The sequence below is a fragment of the Podarcis liolepis genome (assembly GCF_965112155.1).
Source record: "Podarcis liolepis genome assembly, chromosome: 7".
In the NCBI taxonomy this organism is placed as follows: domain Eukaryota; kingdom Metazoa; phylum Chordata; class Lepidosauria; order Squamata; family Lacertidae; genus Podarcis; species Podarcis liolepis.
In genome coordinates this window covers 45,428,839-45,451,337 of record NC_139561.1, presented here as the reverse complement: position 1 = coordinate 45,451,337, position 22,499 = coordinate 45,428,839, and the positions used below count along the sequence as shown (strand labels likewise).

The 22,499-nt window shown below is 46.8% G+C and overlaps 1 protein-coding gene across 10 annotated transcripts in view; it reads left to right on the top strand.

Moving 5' to 3' along the window:
• ZFHX3 (zinc finger homeobox 3) overlaps positions 1 to 22,499 on the top strand; it is a 408,431-nt gene that overhangs the window by 134,176 nt on the left and 251,756 nt on the right. For 7 of the 10 annotated variants that reach the window (XM_083513415.1, XM_083513431.1, XM_083513414.1 and 4 more), the window contains exon 1: positions 21,066 to 21,204. The exons of 1 other annotated variant lie outside the window; for it this stretch is intronic. The gene's annotated coding sequence lies outside the window, so the exon portion shown is untranslated. Of the gene's footprint in view, positions 1 to 18,879; positions 20,384 to 20,734; positions 20,919 to 21,005; positions 21,205 to 22,499 lie in introns of those variants that run through there. 2 more of the 10 variants (XM_083513427.1, XM_083513429.1) reach the window with 2 other exon arrangements.

Genomic DNA, 22,499 nt, shown 5'->3' with positions numbered 1-22,499 from the left:
TATGTCATGTTGTGGTTGTATTCTTATTTATGACTCTTATGATGTTTTTCTTGCGTTTCAAGTTTGTAAAGGTAAAGTTACCCCTGACTGTTAGGTCCAATCGTGGACGCTAGGGTTGCACACTCATCTCACTCTATAGGTCAAGGGAACCAGCGTTTGTCTGCAGACAGCTTCCGGGTCATGTGGCCAGCATGACTAAGCCGCTTCTGGTGAACCAGAGCAGCACACGGAAACACCGTTTACCTTCCTGCGGGAGCGGTACCTATTTATCTACTTGCACTTTGATGTGCTTTCGAACTGCTAGGTGGGCAGGGGCTGAGACTGAACAATGGGAGCTCACCCTGTCATGGGGAATCGAACTGCCGACCTTCCAATCGGCAAGCCCTAGGCTCAGTGGTTTAGACCAGAGCGCCACCCACATCCAAGTTTGTAAGCAGCCCTAAATTTATGTGAAAAGGTGGGGCATGCAATGGCAAATAGGTAGTGTAATATGCTCCTTCTCTCCCCTCACCTTGAGATTCATCTGGTGCCGGGTGAGGACAGTTCTTTTTCCTCCAGGCCTTTGGACAGTTTGAATATATTGGAAGCCAGATGATGAATAAATTTGTTGATGTTTTTAATGGTACCTTATATTGTTGTGACTCGCCCCAGGATCATTTGTGATGAGGGGCACGTTGTAAATCCCATAAATATATTAAAAATTATAATGACGGTGGTGGCATTAGGCATTTCCCAGATGGAAACAGGGACAGACTGGTGTCCTTGCGATGCTCCTCACCCCAAGGTTCACATACTGTAGAAGGCATTTCTCTGTCTGTTACTTATTTACTCTTCAACCTGAAGACATTTCATCCTTCTTTTCTTTTTTTTACCCAAATAGGCAGTTGTGGGTTGGGTGGCAGGGAAGGAAGCAAGGGGAGCAATGTGGTGGCATTTTTGGGCCTTCCTTTGCATGCCTTTGTATCCAGCCAGCTTACCCCCAGCCAGAGACTGAACTATTTGAGACACAGAGAATGGGAACTGATACCTAAAGAAAGCCCTTTGGGTGGGAGGACGGTGATATAAATTTAATAAATAAGCCACCTAGAGTGGCTGAGGCAACCCAGTCAGATGGGCAGGGTACTAATAAAAATAATTCATAAAATAAATATTAACAACTGCTACTAACAGCATTTTAACAAGTCAACCCCTGAATCTCTCTCCAAGGACGAAGTGGGCTCAGGGATGCCCAGGCATGGTGGGAACAGAAGTCAAGGAGATGTCCTTCCTGGGTCTTCCAGAAAAACCTCCAACAGGTCACAGGAACACAGGAAGTTGCCTTACAACAAGCCAGAATAGTGGTGCCTCTAGCTCAGTGTTGTCTACATTGACTGGCAGCATTGGCTCTCCAGGGTTTCAGACAGGAGTCTTTCTCAGCCCAGCCATTAGGGACTGCACCACCTTCTGCATGCTCTGCCACTGAGTCACAGCCCTTCCCCCGTGAGTGAGTTGCATTGGGGGGCAGAGTTTAGCTGAATAGGGCAGTCCATACAGAGAACAAAGTCAGGAAGGCCTTTGCAAAAATATGAAAGTGGTCCTGGAGGAGCCTCCAAGCTGTCATGTAGGCCTCCCAAGCACCTCCTGCCTCCCCAGCCTTTGTCACTCTTCCCTGAATCCCTTCCCTACTACAGCCAGAGGTCTCCTGTAACCCTGAGCCCCTACCCCTCCTTGCTGAAAGTCAGCCACCGGCAGCATCACACAGCCCCCTCCACTGGCCGCCTCCGCCCTTCTAGCAGGAAAGGCATAATAATAAAAAGAGCTGCCATTGGTCCCAGAAGGGCTCAGGATAATGAGTATGGAAATGCTGCATCCATAATGAACTGCGTGTAGTCTTCCAACTCACTCGTGCCGAAAATTCGCACTTGCCTTTCCCATAACTTGTCACTTGTGGGTTTTCTTATTGTTCGGTATGTAAACAAGGGCGAGGGAAGCCTTTGTTCCTTTGTGTCTGCTTAGATTTGCCCATTAATCCCAGATTCCCCCCCCTTTCCCCCTTTCCCCACCAATGCGTGCAGGATTACACAAAGCAAAAGTCATTAATTTTTATCTCTGACTATCTGTAGGGTTTTTAATGTGGCCCGGCTTGCTTATGCACCACCAATTACATGTCATAAGTGCTTGTAGATGCTGGAGCCGTATCAGAGGCTGATGAATCACTGCCTTCCCCCAATTAGTATGCGCGGGGCTCCGTCCCTCCTGGAGCAGCTGGCATGACAATGAGGATCTGGCTCTACTGGTCAAGGCATGTGGACATGGATTTGCTTTAATTAAATGGCTAAGCACACAAGGTGCTAAGCAGCAACTCCATGATGGAGTAAAACTTGAAAATAAGAGCGAAGAAGGCCAGGAGGAGGGAGGGAGGTGGGATTGCTTAGGCACCTGTTGCAGCACCTGGAAATTCTCTGCTCCTTGCTGCCTCCTGTTCCTCATTATTTCTGTGCAAGAGAGATGCCGTTCCGGCACAAGAATGCCAAGCCAGAAAGGCCTGGGGGGCGGGGACTTGACTGATTCTCAGCAGCTTGCCATCGTGGATGTTTTCACACACCTACAATCATCAGGCACAGGACCACTTTTGTAGGCTGAAGGCACACTGGCCTCTCTGATGGATTTGCATGTTTGTTGAAAAGGCAAGCAAGCACAAGGCGATGGCAAAGAGGGGCCTTCTCCTTCCCAGGTCTTCTCTCACTTCGTAAACAACCGTTTGTGCAATGTGATTGGGAGAGAGTCACTCTCCCCTCCATGTCCAACATGTCAGTAGCAGGCAAGGGCTGAGCCCTTGGTTTTCTCGCTGCCATCAAGTAGGTGGCAATTTCTGGATTCTTAAAATCCCAGAGACACCGCAGCCGTGTGCGCCTCTTCTTGGGTGCTTTGGTCCTTCAGAACTGTCAGAAACGGCTAAAAAGCACCCTCGTTCCTCAGCAAATGAATTTCCTGTTTTGCTGAAATCTCAGGAACAGGAATCAAAGGAAGCCCCAGACAGAAGTCTGCACAGGGGTGCTTATCACAAAACCTGGTGCCAGGTTAGCATACAGTGTCATCTGTGGTGGTGTGGAAAGTATCCGCAGCCTGGGAAGCCCCAGCTACCACATCACCTGTCCCTTTGCTTCCAGAGAAAGCAAGAGGATCAGCATATCCTCCTCTGCTCCCCTCCCCGGGCTGCTCCTCTATCTGGCCTCGCTCCTGCATGCGCCGGCACTGAGGGTGTTCTCCGGAGCGCAACCTACGACATTCTCATCATGCTAATAGTAGGCCTAAGGTATGTTGCCATGTGAACAAGTCATCACGTCTCCATAGCAACCAGCCAGATTGCCACACACCAGCCTGAGGAGTGGACTCTTCCCTTCCCCCCCTTTCCAGCCTGGGCTCCCCCCTTCCTCCCCCTCCCCTTTTGTTAAATTTGCTGAAGGGCTCACAATAGGAGGATCCAGGCCTGCTTTCCAAGTAGCTTTTCATTTAACCTGTAAGTTGCTGTATAAACAGAGAGGCCACTAGACTCGCTTTCAAGGAAGACTCAAGGAGGCCTTTGAACTCGAATCCCAGCATGCTTCAGCAGACCTGAGGCAGCCAGGCTGATTCTTGCTTGGCAGGGACAAGGGGCTTTTCCACCACCCTGTAAAGGTGCAGCTGACAAGACACTCATTGGTGGGGAGAAGGCGGCTCAGCTATTGCTGGGAAATGGCATTTTTCATCCTGATTCATGGTGCTCATCACATACTTTTTAACCCCTGGAAGGATGTGCATGTTCCCCTACAGCTTGCACAGCCATCACTATGTGTGCTGCACCTATTGGCTAGTGCCTGTGATGTCACTGATGACTAGCCACATAATCTTCACTTCCTCCATGCCTGTGCCGTTTTGAGAACTTTTTTTTTACAAAAGTTTCCATTATTTTTTTCCATCTGCTTTAAAGGCTGGGTTCTCCTTTCATTTCCACTCCAGTCGGAATGCTGATGAGGCTTTAATTTTTTTGAAACAAACCAACAACAATCTGTAGCCAACATGTTTCTCAAAGAACAACCAACAAGTTTCTCAAAGAAGACACAGGCAATTTTGGCCATTTTGGGACAAGATATTTGTTTTACTGAAATATATCTCCTCATTTATCTTTATAAATAAACTCAAAGCAGCTAACATACAAATTACAAAACATCCAAACATCAAAAATATAAATTAAGCAAGACAAAAATAGAAGACAGCAAAGCCGCAAAGTACTTAGCAACAGGAGAAAGTGGTGAACAAAATTATCCGGAAATAGCAGTAGCAAAACAAATGTCAGTAGCAAACTAGCAAAAATGATCTGAACAAGTCCAGCTGATTCCAAATGCCTTCCCACAGAGCTGACTTTTTACCTGGCACCTAAAGGCATACAATGTTTGGGTTAGGTGGGTCTCTCTGGGGAGGCTATCCCATAAGGTTGGCACCACCATTGGGAAGGCCTTGCTCCTCGTGGATACCTGCCCAGCTTCTGCCAGTGAGGGCACTGGGAGCACAATCTCAGATGTTGAATGGGTTGCATGGCACAACTAGCATGAGAACTGGGGTTGTACTACTTTAGCTAGATAGTAACATCTGCTCTATTTGCTTAGCAACTGAAAAGACCCTTGGCAAAAGGGGCATCTTCCTAGAGAAGTGCTGAAACCCAAAGGCAAAATTATTAGCCAGGAAAAGCTAGAGTTTGTGGAAGTCTCTGGGATCATTCATGCAGCCCCTGTGCATGATGGTTCCATCAATGGCTGCATGTACATGCTCTCTGACCTTTGTCAGATGGCTGTGTGCTTGCTGCCCTGTATGGAATCACATTCCCCTTCAAGTGCATTAGAGGCCAGTTTGGCATATAGCAGCAATGGCACATGTTCAGCTGGTGCTCAGAATAAATTAAAAGCAGCATGCCTCTGAATACCAGCTGCTGGGAATCACAAGTCGTGAGGGTGTTGCTGTTGCATTCATGCCCTGCTTGCATGTTTCTAACTGGGCCATCTGGTTGGCCACTGTGAGAACAGGATGCTGGATTAGATTGGCCTCCTTTGACCTGCTCCATCTGCAGGCTCTCATTGTGCTCCCCTCTTAGTGGCTGTAGATCACATAGTGGCAGGTCCTGCAGTCAGAAGCCCAGCGCCACTTCGGGCCAATGCTTTGGAGAGGTGCATGATGTGTCTTGGCCTTGGCCTGCAGCACTTTATTCTGCTACAGGCACAACCTCCCAGCAAAGGACCCATTCCCTTCCTCAGCCACTTTCCTAATTGATTTCTGCAGGGGCTCTGAAAGTTCCATTACCCTTTTGTTTAGCTCAGGGGGCCTGACTCTGTGCAATCCATTGCTGAAACTAATTACAAGATATAATTAAACTGTGACACGAAGATATTATACCGTTAGTTTACTAATGACACCGCGAAGTTGTACTGCCAGCGCAGGACAGTGATTACGCGTCATTCATTATTTATCCTTTTGCTAAATGAGACGCTGACATTTTCAAAAATTACTTTGAGGTTTCTTAATCGTCAGCAGCAGGATGGTCTGGAAGGACCTCTCCTTCCTCTCAGTTACTTAGACAAACCTCAGAAGTATTTTTAGCACAAGCAAAATTATAAATGTAAGGGGAGGGAGGGGCAATAAGGTCTTCTCAGGCAAAGAGCCCTTGAAGTGCTGTCCCAGACTCAGGACCAGGTTGGAGCCAGAGAACTCTCCCCGTGACCTCTTAAAACTCCTGTGAACATCTTTCAGTAGCTCATCTGCTCTCTCAAAAAACTCGCACATCAAGCAGAAACCATTCCAGTGGCGAAACATTGGTAAAGGTAAAGATAAAGGTAAAGGGACCCCTGACCATTAGGTCCAGTCGTGGCCGACTCTGGGGTTGCGGCGCTCATCTCGCTTTATTGGCCGGGGGAGCCGGCGTACAGCTTCCGGGTCATGTAGCCAGCATGACTAAGCCGCTTCTGGCAAAACCAGAGCAGCGCACGGAAACACCGTTTACCTTCCCGCCGGAGCGGTACCTATTTAGCTACTTGCATTTTGACTTGCTTTCGAACTGTTAGGTTGGCAGGAGCAGGGACCAAGCAACGGGAGCTCACCCCGTCACAGGGATTCGAACCACCAACCTTCTGATCAGCAAGTCCTAGGCTCTGTGGTTTAACCCACAGCACCACCCGTGTCCCTGGAGAAACGTTGGACTATTCATCAATTACTCCTATTCCATGGGTGTTTGTACTGTGCTATGTTCAGAGCAAACAGGTGATGCAGACCTGAGCCTCATCCCCAAACAATGCATCCCTCCAGGGCAGGAACTAGCAGCAGAGAAACACAGAGATACAGTTTGGGAGATGCTCCATACCCACCTGAGTTACCAATAGAAGACAATGCTAGGTCATTCTCTCTGCAGGACTCTTAGGCATGCAGTTAACAGTCTAGTGTTGCATCCCGTCTCATTTGACTCCTTTCGTGTTGCCTTTTCCATGGACACAATAGCACCACAGCCAACCGTGTAGCTGAATCAGGTTCCTGAGCACTCAAGGGGTTGTATCAGTGGGGATGAAATCCTTGTTGCCAGGCTGGAAGAGACAGGCGTGCACCCTTGCACACTGGTGTGCAAGTATTTGAGAGGGTCTTTGTCTGCCATGCCTGTTTGGGCCACGTGGGAGGCAGTCGGGTGTGTCTGTCCTCCTGGGTTGCATTGGACTGCCCCTCCTCCCTTGAATTCTGCTGCTGTTGCCCCCAGGAACCACAAAGTATTTCTATTTTATTCCTCTTATAAATGGTTGGGAATTAGAGTTTCCTCTGCGAGCACCTGAGGCTGGGATTTGGAAGGGTCTGGTTATTTACAGTTGTTACAGCTCTGTGTATTAACCTTTCTTTATTACACTATCATTCATCACATTCTCAGAACAACAAAAGATTCATTTACTGGCTGCAATCTGATTAGTTTTTGATGCTGTCCCTCTGCCCCCACCCCCACCCCATCTCTTTCCTGGCTCATTGGGGTCAGAAAACGCTTGCCGCAAGGTGCATTTGGTCCTCTCTGGCCAGTAACCTCTCTGTAACCCCACGGGTAATGAAATCTTCTTGTTTTCATCAGAGGCGCCGCTGGATGGCTTAAGACAAGGCTTAATTTCTTCCGAGTGTAATGGCATCCCAGCATCTATAATTATGCTAGTTTCTCTCCTGTGTTGATTAAATACGATTTTCTCAGAGAACCAAATGATGAAATACTTGAGTGGAGGGTGTTAAGTCAATAGATGGGGAAATGCCCACCACAAACAAACCCCAAAGTTGAGAAACGATTGGGGCTTCTGAAAGAAACAAAGATGACTGGCTGGAGGCTGGTTCTCCTTTCTGCTTCAGGGCAAAACCCCATGGACCATTGGCGTCTCTGAACAGGCAAACATGACAAAGAGGCAGCCAATGTTTTTTTCTGGAGAACTCTGTCTGACCTGTGGCCTTTATCTGTTCCCTTGAAAACCAGGGAGAAGTCAAACCCAGCTTCTCTCAAGGGCCAAAGTCTTCCTGACACCATGTCCACAGTTGCTCTGTGGAACTCCTGGCCACTAAAATGGTTAAAAGAAAAAGAAGAAAGGATTAGATACATTTATGAAGAGCAGTCTATTTATACAGAGTCAGGCTACTTAGAGTCTTACTACCAGAGGCTGTGAGGCCAACAACAGAGAACAGATTTCTCTATCATGTTCTCCTCCACGTGAACTTTCCTGTAGTGTAAACATGGGCTCTGCTGAAAACAAGAGGCTGAGCTAGGCAGATCAGTGGCCTAGCCCCTGTTTGCTTGCATAGCTGTTCTTTTTCTTACATTTTGGTATATCCCCTTGAGTGTGTACCTGTGTTAGTGTGCACTTAGTGTTTTGGGGAAAGGGTAAAACAAGTCCTCCAAACTCCTGCTCCTGACTGGCAAAGTGATTTGTGAGTAAAATTTCTTGAGAATAAAGCTAACTCTGCGATGCTGACTGTTCCTTTGCGTATATGGGGTGTATGACACATGTGAGGCAGGCACTCGATATCCAAAACCCCCAGATGTCTGCCTGACACCAATACCCTGGCAAAGCCCCCACATGAGGTAGCTGCCATTTAAAAATTCCCACAATGCCCTAGGGTGTTGGTGAGTCCCAAGGAATATTCTGCGCCCCTTTCTTTGTTGTCCTCCACTGCCTCCAGTTCAGCTCACAGCAGGGGAGGGGTGTGTGGGTGAACCGCGGTGACCACTTTGCCGAGGGTCTCTGAACTCTTGAGCCAGCCCCAAGGCCACCGATTATAGCAGACGCCAGTGGCAGTGTGTGGGTTGTGCCTGGCTTTGGAAAGCTGCTGTAGTTCAGAGTAATTGTAAAGCAGAATGAATGAGATGTCCAAAGCCGTTCTTCTCTCATTCAGCAGAGCTGCTCTGCACTGCCTTGAGCTGCTGGGCGAGGTGTCAGGCACACAATTCATTCCAGCTGGTGTTAAGGGATAATGAATTCTCCCTCGGCTTAATGCACTGGGCATTCCAAGCAGGCCTTCCACACCAGCATGTGGTTCACTTGGTAATTAAGGAAATTGCACTGCCAAGATCAGAAGTTTAACAAAGATAGGCGGCAGCCCTAGCAGGCAGGCTGGACCCTTCCCTGCTGGGCTAAAAGTGGCCAGTTTTGCATGGCCGGAAACAAACCTAGGGAGGAACTGAATGGGGCTGCCATTCCGACAGGGTTGGCTGGGGGCAGGCAGGGCCATTTACATGCAGCCTCCCAGGGTTCCCACACAGCCTCTCATCAATGCCTTTGGATCTCCTCCTGGGGTCAGCTGCTATTGTTCAGCATACTGGGCACGAGAGCGTTGCCTTCTCCACCCTCACCCTCTTGCTCCCTAATGAAGTCCACCGCTCTAAATATAGGTCACTGTGGGCAATTAGGCGAGAGCCACTGTTTTTGAAAGCTACTCCACAGGCAGGAAGCCCAGTTTCCAAATGAGTTATCAGGTGATATGGTGTTTGGCCTGAGCCAGCCTGATTGACAGGAGGCCTGGGTGTTCGCAGATACATTATTTAAACATGTTGAGATATAAGAGATTTTCTGCACTAATTACTTCGAAGGCTGTATTAATCACAAGACACTTTAATACCCGATCAATACAGGCATTTGTCAATGACCTTGTAAATCACCTCCACTTTCATTCTGCGGCTCGGGGGTGGAGGGACCATTTGTGGTGGGGATGGAGGCAGGCCAGGTCCCCACTGAGGCTCCGCAGTTGCAGCTACTGCAACCCCCCCATGAAGGGCGGGGAAGGGAACAAGTCAGCTCGGACCAGGCAGGCCACAGGGTTCCTGCCATGTATTCATAGTCTGCCCCCAACTTCAGGGTTCTGTAGTGGGACAAAGGCAAGAGGTGTGAAGAAGGATCCTGTTCTGTCAGTGAACATGGCAGCTAATTAAAGTGGATTTGCTGCGTCTTTTCTGGCAGGGCTTCTGTGCCTGACATGAGAAGTTTCGCCCAAGATGGAGGTTCAGCATTGGAGGCTATTCTAATCACTTAGGGGCTGGGGCTGCAACTTTCCTTCCATCTGGGCCAGCTCCTCCTGTTCCTTCCATGGTTCAGTGTCAATGAGGCAAAGGTTAGTTCAACAGAATGAGCAAGACTTTTTCAAGCATGCACCATGAGCTGGACTCCATGTAGTCCCTGCCTGCCTCAGCTATTGGCTAATGTCTGATTGCCAAATGAGGTCATTTTACAGAGGGCAATAATCGCAGAGCTGGACAGGACCTTTGAGCCCTTGTTTCTCTGTCTTTCTGTAACACCTGCAAGGCCTTTGGGTCAGCGCCTTGTCCTCTGCTTACAGTCTTTGGAGGCCAGCTCCACCCTTCAGGGCCCCAAATGCCTCCCTCTCTGCTGGAGCTATGGTAGCTGCCTTTTGGGTGCTGTTGTCATCCGTGAAGCCACAGGAGAAGGCTGTGCCGTGCTCTTCCTCTGCTCTCCAGCTATTTCTCCTACACTGCTTTTTTATTATTTTATTTTATTTGTGGTCCCTGTCATTCTGCTGGGGCAAAGGGGTAAAGAGATCTGACACTAAGTGCGGGAAAATGCTGTATCTGGAATCTATCTTCCAGACGGCAAAAGAATAAAAATTCATGGCAGGACAGCGGCTGCTGACACGTTCCCAAAGACATATTGCAGGTAGCGTTATTTATTGTGGCATGGAGTTCATAGAAGTGCTACCTCAAAGCACCCGGAGACATCCTAAAAAGCCCATCTCCCATCAGGTGAGGCAGATTTATGGCGGCTGCTGGCGGAGGGGGTCAGGCAGTGCTGCAGCTGCTCTCAGAGAGCCAGTCTCCCTCTTGATTGGTTCAAAGGAGGGTTTCAGCTAGTAATGCTGACCATAAAATTGCTGCCTATGATAGGGAGGAGCAGCAGGTGGAGATGATGGAGGGGTAGGAGGAGGAGAAGAAGGTCTGCAGGCAGCCTCTTCTGCCTCTTAGGACTTGTTTTGCCTGATATGCGGCAAGGCAAAGGTGCAAAACTGCCCACATGCTCTGTCTGTTGTCCCTGCTACACACCCAAAGTCCACTTTCAAACTATTGGAAATCAGTTCAAAAATGTTAGCACCCTCCCAGTCTTTCTTGGGAGGTGGTCTGGGACTAAGGCATCACCCAGGGCCCAACTGTCCACCATAGAGACTCCTTCTTGCTTGCTGGAACAATGGACTGGACACAAAGGGCGTAGTTTTGAAGCATGTGACACTGGGTTGGCATGTGCTGAGGAACATTTGTCCTCTTAAATTTATCAGATGGTTTGCTAGAGTACAGGGGTCATAAAAGCTTGACCAATATGCCTCATTGCCCTTGCAACCCTCTTTCATTTGCTGAATAGTTCTTTCTTTGTAGTCTATTACTATGCCAATAAATGTAAACAAAACAAAACCCAAAAGCAACAACATTGAGAATATAGCTAAGAAAGTGATTTTCCAGTTGGGTTTCCCCCACTCCTAGGAGCTTAGAGTGGCACACAGTTTGTCCTCAACCTCCCACCCCCCCACCCCATTTTATCCTCACTACAAACCTGTAAAGGTTAGGCTTAGTGGCAAACTGAACCTGAGTCTCCATCGTCTAAGTCCAACATGACCCATTTCACTAGCCTTCACCAATCAGATGCCCTGCAGAAGTTGCAACTCCAGCCACCATAGGGAGTTGTAGTCAGCAGCCTTCGACATGGTCGATCATGAACTCCTGGACCGCCGCCTTGCCGACGTGGGGATCCAGGGCACAGTCCTTCAATGGCTGCGCTCGTTTCTCTCCGGTCGGGGACAGAGGGTGGCGTTTGGGGGGGAATTGTCATCGCGCCACTCCTTGGTGTGTGGAGTGCCTCAGGGTGCGATTCTCTCCCCGATGCTTTTTAACATCTTTATGCGCCCCCTCGCCCAGCTTGTCCGGAGTTTTGGGCTGGGTTGCCATCAGTATGCCGATGACACCCAACTCTATCTGTTGATGGATGGCCATCCTGACTCGGCCCCAGATACACTGACCAGATGTCTGGAAGCTGTGGCTGGATGGTTACGTGGGAGCCGGTTGAAGTTAAACCCTTCAAAGACAGAGGTCCTCTGGCTGGGACGGAGCGATATGGGATTGAGGGGGCAACTCCCGTCTCTTGCGGGGGTGCAATTAGTGCCAGCATCATCCGTGAAGAGTTTGGGTGTAATCTTCGATACCTCCCTCTCTATGGAGGCGCAGATTACAGCTATAACAAAGGCGGCATTTTTTCATCTCCGCCAAGCTAAGCAGTTGGCTCCTTATCTCTCTCGCCCTGACCTAGCCACTGTGATCCATGCAACGGTCACCTCCAGACTGGATTATTGTAACTCGCTCTACGTGGGGCTGCCCTTGAGACTGACCCAGAAACTCCAGTGGGTGCAGAATGCCGCGGCGAGACTCCTTACGGGGTCTTCGCTGCGAGATCATATCCATCCGGTGCTGTACCAGCTGCACTGGCTCCCGGTGGAGTACAGGATCAGGTTTAAGGTGCTGGTTTTAACCTTTAAAGCCCTATACGGCCTAGGACCCTCGTACCTACGGGACCACCTCTCCTGGTATGTCCCACAGAGAAATTTACGGTCTGCAAATAAAAACACCCGAAAGATCCCAGGCCTCAGAGAGGTTAGGCTGGCCTCAACTAGAGGCCGCGGCTCCAATCTGGTGGAACGCTCTGTCACAAGAGACTAGGGCCCTGCAGGACCTGACATCCTTCCGCAGGGCCTGCAAGACAGAGCTGTTCCACCAGGCCTTCTGTCAGGGCGCAGCCTGACCCCCTCCTCTGGCAATCTGCACAAAATTTTGCTTGATGGTTGCCATTAATTTGATTTTAATTTGATTTAATTAATTTTATAATGAATGTTTTAGAATGTTGAACTATTTTGATTGTTGTTAGCCGCCCTGAGCCCGGCTTCGGCTGGGGAGGGCGGGATATAAATAAAATTTATTATTATTATTATTTGGAGAGTACCAGGTTGATAAAGGTGACTGTTAATAATGGGTGAATCTGTCAGTGTTGACTTATCTCAGTTTTCCAGTTTTCCAATCTTAAATTCTGTTCTTCACATTAGATTGTTATTTTTTTTAAGTCCTCACAAAATTCACCAGCAGTTTAATGCAAATTTCTCCTCACATACACATCTTTGTTTTCACTTCCCCTAGTATACACTTTCTGCACTTTCCCTAATATAGTATAATGGATTTTGTACGTTATTTTCACCACCACATGCATTTTTATGCATACTTTAGCATAGTATATGCATTTGGGTACACATTCCTTGGCTGGAGAGCTATGAGCTTCCTCGCAAACAATGCGGCAAATGGTCACTGTGTCCTGGACATTCTGTGGTGGTGCCTTAGTGCACTGTTGTTGACCCCAGAGCTCTAGAGCTTGCCCTCATTGACAGAGAAGGGGAGGAAGCTAAGTGAATGTTTTCACAGCCTCCTTTTTTTCTGGGCCAACTGGAGGTTATCAAGGAGGCCAGAGGCTGCCTTCGAGCTTCATAAACCTCTTAGGTTATTCGGAGTCATGATTCTCTTATTCAACTGTCTGTGCTTTTCCTTGGGACGACTAATCCCTCAGCGTGACTGGTGGAAGCCGCAGTATTGATTTCTGTGTCTCTCTAAACCTCAGTTGTGTTCGACGCTTGTTAGACATCTGAAGGAATATCCAGTGGGCTCTGGGGGCAATTTGAGAGCAGAGCTCAATAGGTGGCACTTGAGAGGAGAAGTTTCTGTAAGGTTACTGGGCGAGCCAATAGAAAGGATTAGAGTGGAGAGACAGACAGACAGAGAGAATGGGAAGAAAAGCCCCAGCCCTCAGTAGAACTCTTGAAGGGTTTAGGCTATCCTGGCACTGTTGTCTCATTCCCCTTCCATTAATAAAAGAGCACCTTCATTTATCTGGCTCAGGGGATTTGAAGGTCTGCTTAAGGACATGTCATTGCCATCACCCAGGACACGAAGGTTTTTCTCAGATACTCCTGGCATGTTCACAGAGTTCTAGGATGTCTGGGAGCTACAACGGTACTTACTGGGACATGCATGTGTGGAGGGGCGGGGGTGGTGGCAGTGGTGGTGCAAAGACTGACTATGGGCTGCTCCAGTTTTGCCTTCCATATCAGGAACCATGCACAGAGGCTTGTTAACCTCTGGCATCGTGAGTTGTGAGATCTCAAGGGGGCAGCTGGTTAGAGCATGGTGCTGATAATGCCAATGTCGTGGGTTTGATCCTGTATGGGCCACCTGTAACAGTGGTTTGGACTACAATAGATGATTCGAACTCTACAATTCTATGATTCCGTGTGCCTTGGAACAAAAGAAGCAGTGGATGCCTCTAGGGAGATACACAGTTAAGGAAACAACTGTTATTGGGTTGTTTTTGTTTATATTTTGATTATGTATTTCGTGGTTTTATATTGTGATTTAATATTGTGAATTACCCTGATACCTATGGGTAAAGGGTGGTATACAAATGTAATAATAAAATAGTATTAGCAAAGGAAACAGTTGCTCGCATTTGCGTTCCCTTATTTTATTTTGCACTTAAAATTGACCTAACTCAATGCCCTGTTGATTTTTTTTACCATGTCTATATTTGTATTATCCAGTTGCTACTGCTTCTCGTCATTGTGAAAAATGACACACCCATAGGCTTTGATATCACCTTAGAGTTAGAATCATATAATTGTCGAATTGGTAAGGGATCCCAAGGGTCATCTAGTCCAACCCACTGCAGTGCTTACAGCTGCCCCTGGGTGGGTTTGAACCACCAAACTTCTGCTTAACAGCCAGATGCACTGACCCATTATGCCACTGGGAGAGGTTGATGGGTGGTTGCAGAGGGCAACTGTCTACCTTTTTGTCTTAAAAGTCCCACCTAAGTGGTGGTGGTAAATGAATCTAGTTGGATATGGTCTTAGGATGTGCTGGAGACTTAAGCAGAAGCCACTTAGCTTTGACTATTTTGGATTTTGGGATGTGATCTTCCTGATGTTGCTGATTCCTATCTGTGTGCCCCCCAAAGTCAGAGCTGGCTCCTAGTACTCAGGTTATCTTGAGTCCCCAAGAGTCTCATAATGTCACGCTGGTAATCACTTGCTCAGCCTATATAATATACATAAATAAACAGATTTTTACAAGGCCAGCATGAGCCTGCTTTACAATTGGGGCTGTGTGCTCAGGATGAGGATTTTTCTCTCTTTCTTCCCGAAGCATTACAGTAAGAGTTTGTCCTGCACTTGATGCCTCTCATGATTGCTCAGAGTCTGGAAATTTTTATGGCTTTCTGGCCTTCAGCAGGATGTTGAGGATAGTAGCTGGGCTGGTTTGTATACATAAGTTCAAAGAGACTTTGCCATCCATTACATTTATCCTTGGGGTTTTCCTCTGACTCCCTGCCTCTGCCTCCCTTTCTCTGCATTCTTCTTTTGCTACAGATAAAATCAAAGACAAGGAGATTATATGATGCGCCAAATCCAGAATGTTTCTAGCAAAGATGGGACTTCCATCAGTTGCAATTAGCAATCCCATTATGTGCTCTTCTAATTAATGAGTGTTATTAATCAGCAAATAGGAAAGAGTTGTGGTGGATCTTGCAGCCTGACACTTTCCCTGTGGCTTCTGTGCATCCAAAAGGTAACAACTCCTGGGCCTCTTCAATAATGTGCACTAATCATGGCTCATGTTATTTCCCTGCCCTGATTTCACCTCACTTTCTGCCATTAATAATAGATCCCTTCCTCTTCTAGCTTTACAAATGCCCGCAGGCAGGGTTTCATGCTGCCTGTCAGATCAGTATCATGTTGAACTGGGCACCAGGTTGCAGCATTTTATTTATTTAAAATATTTTAAAGCCAATTTTTACAGCCACACTTTACAAAATGAGATACATATAAAGAAGGAGACACAGGTGGAGATATAGTGGTCACGTTAGAGAAGGGTACAAATTATTCTGAACTTGCTGTTCTGAAATACACAACTACTTTGGGTCTTAGGTAAATGCAGCAGTGAAGAGAATTTCAGGCCTGCCAAAGGCCTGTAGTGAAGGAGCAAGATGTATATCAGTTAGAAGTTCTAAATTTGGGGGACAGCCAGTGAGAAGCCCTTCCTCTTGTATATGTCAACTTAATGGCAAGCTCTCAAGAAAGACCCCTGAAACAGATATTAGTCTGGTTGTCAGCCATCTGTCTCAAGAAACAATGGAGAGTGCCTCTGAAGGCGAAGCCAAATCGCTGTGGCTGCAGGGACCAGTAACTCATAACTGCTGCCTCCAATGTTGTTGCTTTTCTGCGTTAGCAGCATCAGAGTTGGATTTTGGGCAGCACAACTAGTTTCCCCACACAGAGTGCTGAGCCAAGAGAACACTTTCCTGCCTCCTTCCCAAAGCCTAGTTATTGCTCGCCCAGCTTTGGGAAGGAGGCAGGAGGGCTCTAGGACCCTGCCAGAGCACTCACAAAGTCCAGCACCTTGCTTACTCGGCTTTTGGGAAAGTAGTGTGAGGGCTGTGGGGGGTGTCAATTTTTTGCCTCACACAGGGCACCATATTACCAAGGCCTGCCCCTTGCAGCACTGAAGTGACCTCTCCAGGAAGCAAGACTGGGCAGTGTATATGGAGGTCCTGGGCTGCCCAGATGAAAAGACCCCCCTCTTGGCCTTGCAGATGTCGTCCAAATAAAATCAGAGCAATACATTTGGCACCAGCTTGGCTGCAGGAGTTGCCGGAAGGAGGATACAAGATTTGTGTAGGGTTTATTCCTTAAGCCCAGAGCTTTCCAAACTTTTCATGTTGGTGACACACTTTTTAGACATGCATCATTTCATGACACAGTAATTCAGTTTTGCTAGCAAACCAAAAGTTAATCTAATACCTTTCCAGCCCTGGGAGGAGCATGGGGAGCATTCACGTGGCACACCTACACACTGCAGCCAACACGCTAACATGTCACGACACACAGTTTGGAAAGCTCTGCCTTAGCCTTTTCTTTTCCCAAAGATGTCCTACAAGGCAGTGGGTACAGATTTTTTTCCTCTACAGCATGTACAGTTGCTGCCTTCTCGATTGTTGGACCCACTATTGGTCTAGTACGCTCAATCCACCAGAGCTGATCTTCACATGCAGGAGAAATTCCTAACTCATCAAGGGTTTGAGACATACTGGCTATCCTCACGTGGTTTGGCAGGCCAGTCACAAGTCAAACCTGAGTACAGGTTAGGGACCAAAGCTGTATAAACTACCACAGAAGGAGCACAATGTGTCCCTCACCAGATGTACTACCCCTCCGCTAACAAACACCCCATACACCCCAGATATTAGTTTATGGGCAGGATTATATGGATGATGGTACTACTTTAGATAGCTGGATTCCTGGTCAGGACTTTCAATTGAGCACAGAAACTTACTGGTAATCAATGCAATTTTCATGAATAGGAGCCAACTCCTGAGGGCCGAGAGGCCTTTGCTCCACCCCACCCCCCAAAAAAAATTGAGGGGGCGAGGCCCCCCAAGTTGATGGGCATTGCCATTCAAATTGTGTGCATGTACTGCATCATGTGATCGATTAAACGGGGCAGGGCTTACCTCCCCCCAATTTTATTCAAGCCCCCCCCCATTTTCATTTAACCATATCCATAACCAGTTTCACATCACTATCCAGACTGGCTGACTTCTCAACCCATAGAACCACTGTCTTTTCCATATTAAGTTTCAGTGTTTTCTTCCATATTTATCTCAGCAGTGCATTCAGACAGCTCTTCAAGAGTTCCACAGCCTCCCCTGGGATTCTTAGGTGGACAAGAAAGGTAGAGATGTGTGCCATCTGCCTACTGATGACACTGAAGCCCAATCCGATGGATGAGTTCTCCTAGGAGCTTCATATAGATGTTGAAGAATAGGAGGAATAAGATGGACCCTGTGGCACTCCACAAACCAGAGGCAACGGGGTGGGGTACTGAACTATGTTTTGGTACTGAAATTAAAGAAGGGACTAGAGACATAATAATACTATGCCTCCTAAGCCCAGGCTTGACAGTTCAGACAGAAAGATACCATGGTCATCAATGGTGTCAAATGCCACTGAGAGATGCAGTAAGTAAAATCAAGGTGGTTGCATTCCCACTATCCAGTTCCCTGTTCAAGACATCTATCAAGATGACCAAAGCTAGTCTGGAATTTAGCTTGGATTTCAGACAGGAATGGAACATAACACTCCCACCTGCTTAGTATAACTGAATTAAGATGCAAAAGGGAGGACCCTTAAGCAGAATTTATGTTGGAAAAGAGCCTTTCGGGTGGGGGCTCCTTCTTAGACACTTGTACATAAAAACAAGGCAAGAGGAACAAGTCATCTCCAGGCTCTGGAACAGGCCTTATGCAGGAGTACCACAAAGACTGCTTCTTGTTTCGTTTGTCCTCTCAAGATGTAGCATGGCAGGGTACATTGGAAAATACACTGCTGATTGATCAGGCACTCTATCTCAGGCAGGATCAAGAGGCAGCACTAGCTCCTCACATAAAAATATTAGTGGAATTTGCTGCTGCCACAACATATATTCTCTTCTACTTGTGACCCCAGAAACCAGGATTCAGACATCCAACAAATGAGAAGCCAATGGGTTTCTAGTGTGGGGAGGGCTGGATCACAATCTACACTCTACTGAGGCCAAACAAGCCGTGTCACCAAAGAGCCAAGCCTAGGGAGAAGCATCCCCCAGATGAAAGGTGGGTGCCTGGGTATGTCCTCCCCCTCTCCCCCATTAGCAGCTGGGGCTGTAGCAAGTGAGTGTAATAGGCTAACACTCTACAGCACGAATCAAAATCACACATTTGATTTGTTCACTTTGATGGCAGCGCATTCAGTCATACTCAGTTATCTTGCCAAGACTCTGATCTCCTTTAGCCAAAGGGCCCTTTAAATATCCCATTTCAAATAGGAAGGAAAAAGCGGTCTAAGGCAGCACCTCTCTTCTTTCGGCCTTATTAAGGCTCTGCTCTCTGAATTTCTATCACTCCCCTCCCCCCAGTCTTTCTGAAGGAGTTGGGTTGATTCCATACTTTTGGGACTTGGTGACATTAATGTATCTGTTTTATGTAACATGGAGTCATTATTATCTTCAGAATCCTAGATCATAAAAAAGGTATAACAAGAGGCGAGGAGGGCTCTCCCCCCTTGAAGATAATAGCAGTCCTGCTGAGGAAGAGAAGGGCAAAGGTCAAAGAGCTGCTTTCTGATTGGCTGTTCCTACTCTGCATTGACATTTCTGCAGTTTCATCAGAAATTCTAAACAATCCATGTGAAAACCGAGTGTTCTTTTCAGAATCTCTCTCTACACACACACATGCACCCCAATAAGCCCTTAAAGTGTAATCTTGGTTCCTGGGACCTTTCTTTGTGCCTACACACTTACCCCCACCCCATGGAGAGCCCATGACTGAGCCAAATTATGGGAGCCTTCAGATGCAGATGCGGGGAGGGGCTCCTCTCCTAAGTAGCAAAGCTTAGCTCACTTTTAGAGCACCCAAAGGAGAGATTTGGCTCAGAAATTGGAAAACAGCCCTAAAAAAAAAATCTTACCAGAAAAATATAGCAAATGAAATGTAGCAATTTATCATTTTCTAGTCCTTTAGCTCTATTTATATTCCCAGCAGCTGGATAGTGGCTGGGAACACCCAAATCAATTGACTTGCTAGGCATTTAAATCCCCTTTTATCTCTCAGTTTTTCTGTCAGTAGGAGGGACAGAGCTTCAGTCTTTGCTATCTAAGTAAAACAAATGAGGAGGAAGATAGAAGGGGAACTGTAATACTCATCTATCTTTATTGGACTTCTGCCCATCCTGCATTAAATTTATAAGACGTTCTAAGCAATGAAGTAAACGAGATAATAATTTAAAACCATATTATAAATAAAATAATGTTTTAGGAATAAACAACAAATCTATCCCTGACTAAAATAAAAATATATAATAAGACAGATTTTATACAGGGCTTTCCTCTTAAGTGCTCAAAGTGTCACAATAATCCTTACAACAGGCTTGTAAGGGAGGCCTATATGTTTATTCCTATAGTAAGGAAGCTTTGGAGAAACCCAGCTATTGTTTATTACATTATTTAACAGACTTAGTGAGCTTAGGGTGGTAGTTGGCTCCCACCACATAATATTACCCTCACAACAAACTGGTGAAGTAGGTTAGGCTAAGATGTGGTGAGTGACTCAGGATCAACTCAGCAAGCTTCCTGGCTGAGTGACAGATCTGAAGCTTACCAACAGTCTCAGTTGTTTCACTTTATAAGGGAATGTCTGGATCTTGTGAGAAATCCTTAGGAAATAACAGTGTGAATTGGGATGGTTAGGTGGGGTGGGAGGAAGACTCAGGGCCCAAATTGCGCAGTAAAGTTGCAATCCAGTGCACACTTGGGAGCAAGTCTCATTGTTCTCATTACTCATTCCAAGTACTGTAAACACAGATTGGCTCAGACTGCAGGCCTAGTAGACAATGTAAGCTTTAAAAATCTCTCTGAGATATACCCAGATTAAAGCTATTGTAAGGTTACACATCCCCCACTAAATTAATTCCTAGCTAAAAGGGCAATTTCATATCTCTTTTTTCTCAATTTTTGAAAGATGGGGCCTGGTATTAGTAGGCATTCATTTATTTCTCTACTGTCCATTGGGCTCTCTCTTATTTAGGTACTGCAAATGACCACACTTTTTTAAATTAAAAAAATCCCTAAATATTTCAGAAAACTACACACACACAATGCCTTTGGCCAGACACAACTCTGTACACACCAACTGCAGAAACCATGGAGGAAGGATAGAAGAGACTGTTTGGCTCAAAGCAAGGAGAAGTGGTAGGAATAAGGCAGAAGCCATTTCTCTCTTTCCTTGTTATTAAAGATACAGATTTGCTGCTCTTTACCTTTATCAAAGGAATAAAATAACTGCAGCCACGTTATCTCTGTCAGGCTGTTGTAAAAGGGTGCTGGGATTTGAGGAATTCAAGCAAGGGAGGGGTAAATCAAACTAACAAGGCCCAGGTAAGTGGGCCACCTCTTATCTGAAACAGACACCCCAGGGAGCCAATGGGAAGGAGGGTTGAAGGAGAAGAGCCAATAGAGGCTCCCTCCCCCTTCAAGGTCCAAGAGCTGCTCTCTGAGGAGGGAGAAGCTCTCTGTCCTCCTGAGGCAATTCTCTTGGTGGGGCAGGCTGGGGTGCCGGCCAGCTTGGCTCCAGCCTAGCTCCAACTTCTGGGCTGTGGGCTTAACACAGAATAGTGGCACCTGCCATAGTACACATTAACCCTTCCTCCTCCTCGAGTCCCTCCCTCAGGCTGCTTAAGCAGATGGGAAATATGGCCGCTCTCTCACATCACCCCACACCAACTTGGTAATTATTCCGTTCAGTTCTGAGGAAACGGGACTTGTGGGGTTTGTTATTCCTGATTAATGACTCTGGGTGCCTTGCTCCATGAAGGGACTTTGCCCCCTGAAGGACACCCTGCAGGGCCTCAAGGAAGGATAGGCAGCTGTTTGGCTCTTCTGGAACCTTCCATCAGCAACAATAGCAGCAGGATGAGGAGGCGGCTGGCCACTCTCAGCTTCCAGCTAGGCCCCACAATGTGGCAGGCCTCCAGGAGGCTGGGTGAGCAAGTGGGTGCTGAAGCCTACAAGTGGTAAGTAGTGGAGGAGGAAGGGGTGCCTTTTTAGCACCAGGAAGCATTTGGTTTCACATTTATAGGAATTGAGGACCCCATCAAATTGGCACCCCATTGATACTCCTTTCAGCACTGCTCCCCCTTTCCTGCCCTGGTATTAAGGCACTGTACAGATATTAAGAAAACAGCCTAGACCATATTCTCAGGTTTATAATATAATAGACAATTAAAAGGGGATAGGGAGGGAACAGGAAAACAATCCAAATTCCCTTTCCCGTGTTCCCTTAAAGCCAGATGAGAGAAGTGTAGATGGTCTAGTTATCAAGGAAACTGAGGAGCCAACCACTGAATTTGGGTTTGGGCTTCTTGTTTGCTTGTCATATATATATATATATATATATATATATATATATATATATATATATCTGCCGCTTGCAGCAAATTTAGCTGAGCTAATTATGTAGCTGAGGGAGGTGACTTTTGCACTTCAATTCTCTACTTAAACAAAAAAGGAAGTGAAAATTTAAAATGTTCAGAATAATATTCATTGGAAATTCCTGCATTTTGAGCAAAAGCACTAGTTTTGGTCTCAAAGCATGTTGATGGTTTCTATAAAGTTGTACTGAAACTTCTCTATCGAAACAGTATTTGGCCATTCAGATAGGAGCAGTTGTCATATTAGCTTCCAACAGTATGCAGATATTTGCAGTCAAAACACCCTATGAGCAAACAAGTGCTGGCCCTTCTTAAATAAGTACAGTTGGGGGGCTGTGGCACTAAGCTGCAGCAGTTCTTGGCCTCAGGTCTGTAAAACCTTGAAACATTTTGGCTTTCCAGCAAGTGGCTGGCAATGACTTTGGGAATGCCATGAACATAGTAGGGAGATGAGCCTCTCAGATACCTACCTTGGATTTAGCTAGTTGATGTATCCTATGCACACTTCCACTTGTGGAAAGAGCAGGCTTTCCTGGGGAAAGCAGTGGGCCAACCAAAACTGATTGGACCCATGCCTAGAAGGCGCAGGTCAAGTAGAAAACCCTTCGGACCCATGTTTTCTAGGCCTGGGGCAAGTGGAGGTGTGGTTGAGCCCTGAGCCATGACAGGCTTCAGTCTAAAGACTGTTCTCCGATTGGATTGAATGCCATGACTAAGGGCATTTGTGCCATGGCTGTTTCCATACTGTCTGGGATTGCCAGGCTTGCTCCTTGAAGTGCTATTTAAAAAAGGGGGTACTACCATTGCAAAGTGTCTGCAGCAGAATCTTAACAAGATTGTTTCACTTTTAAGAGGAGGGGAAAAAATACATTTTTGTA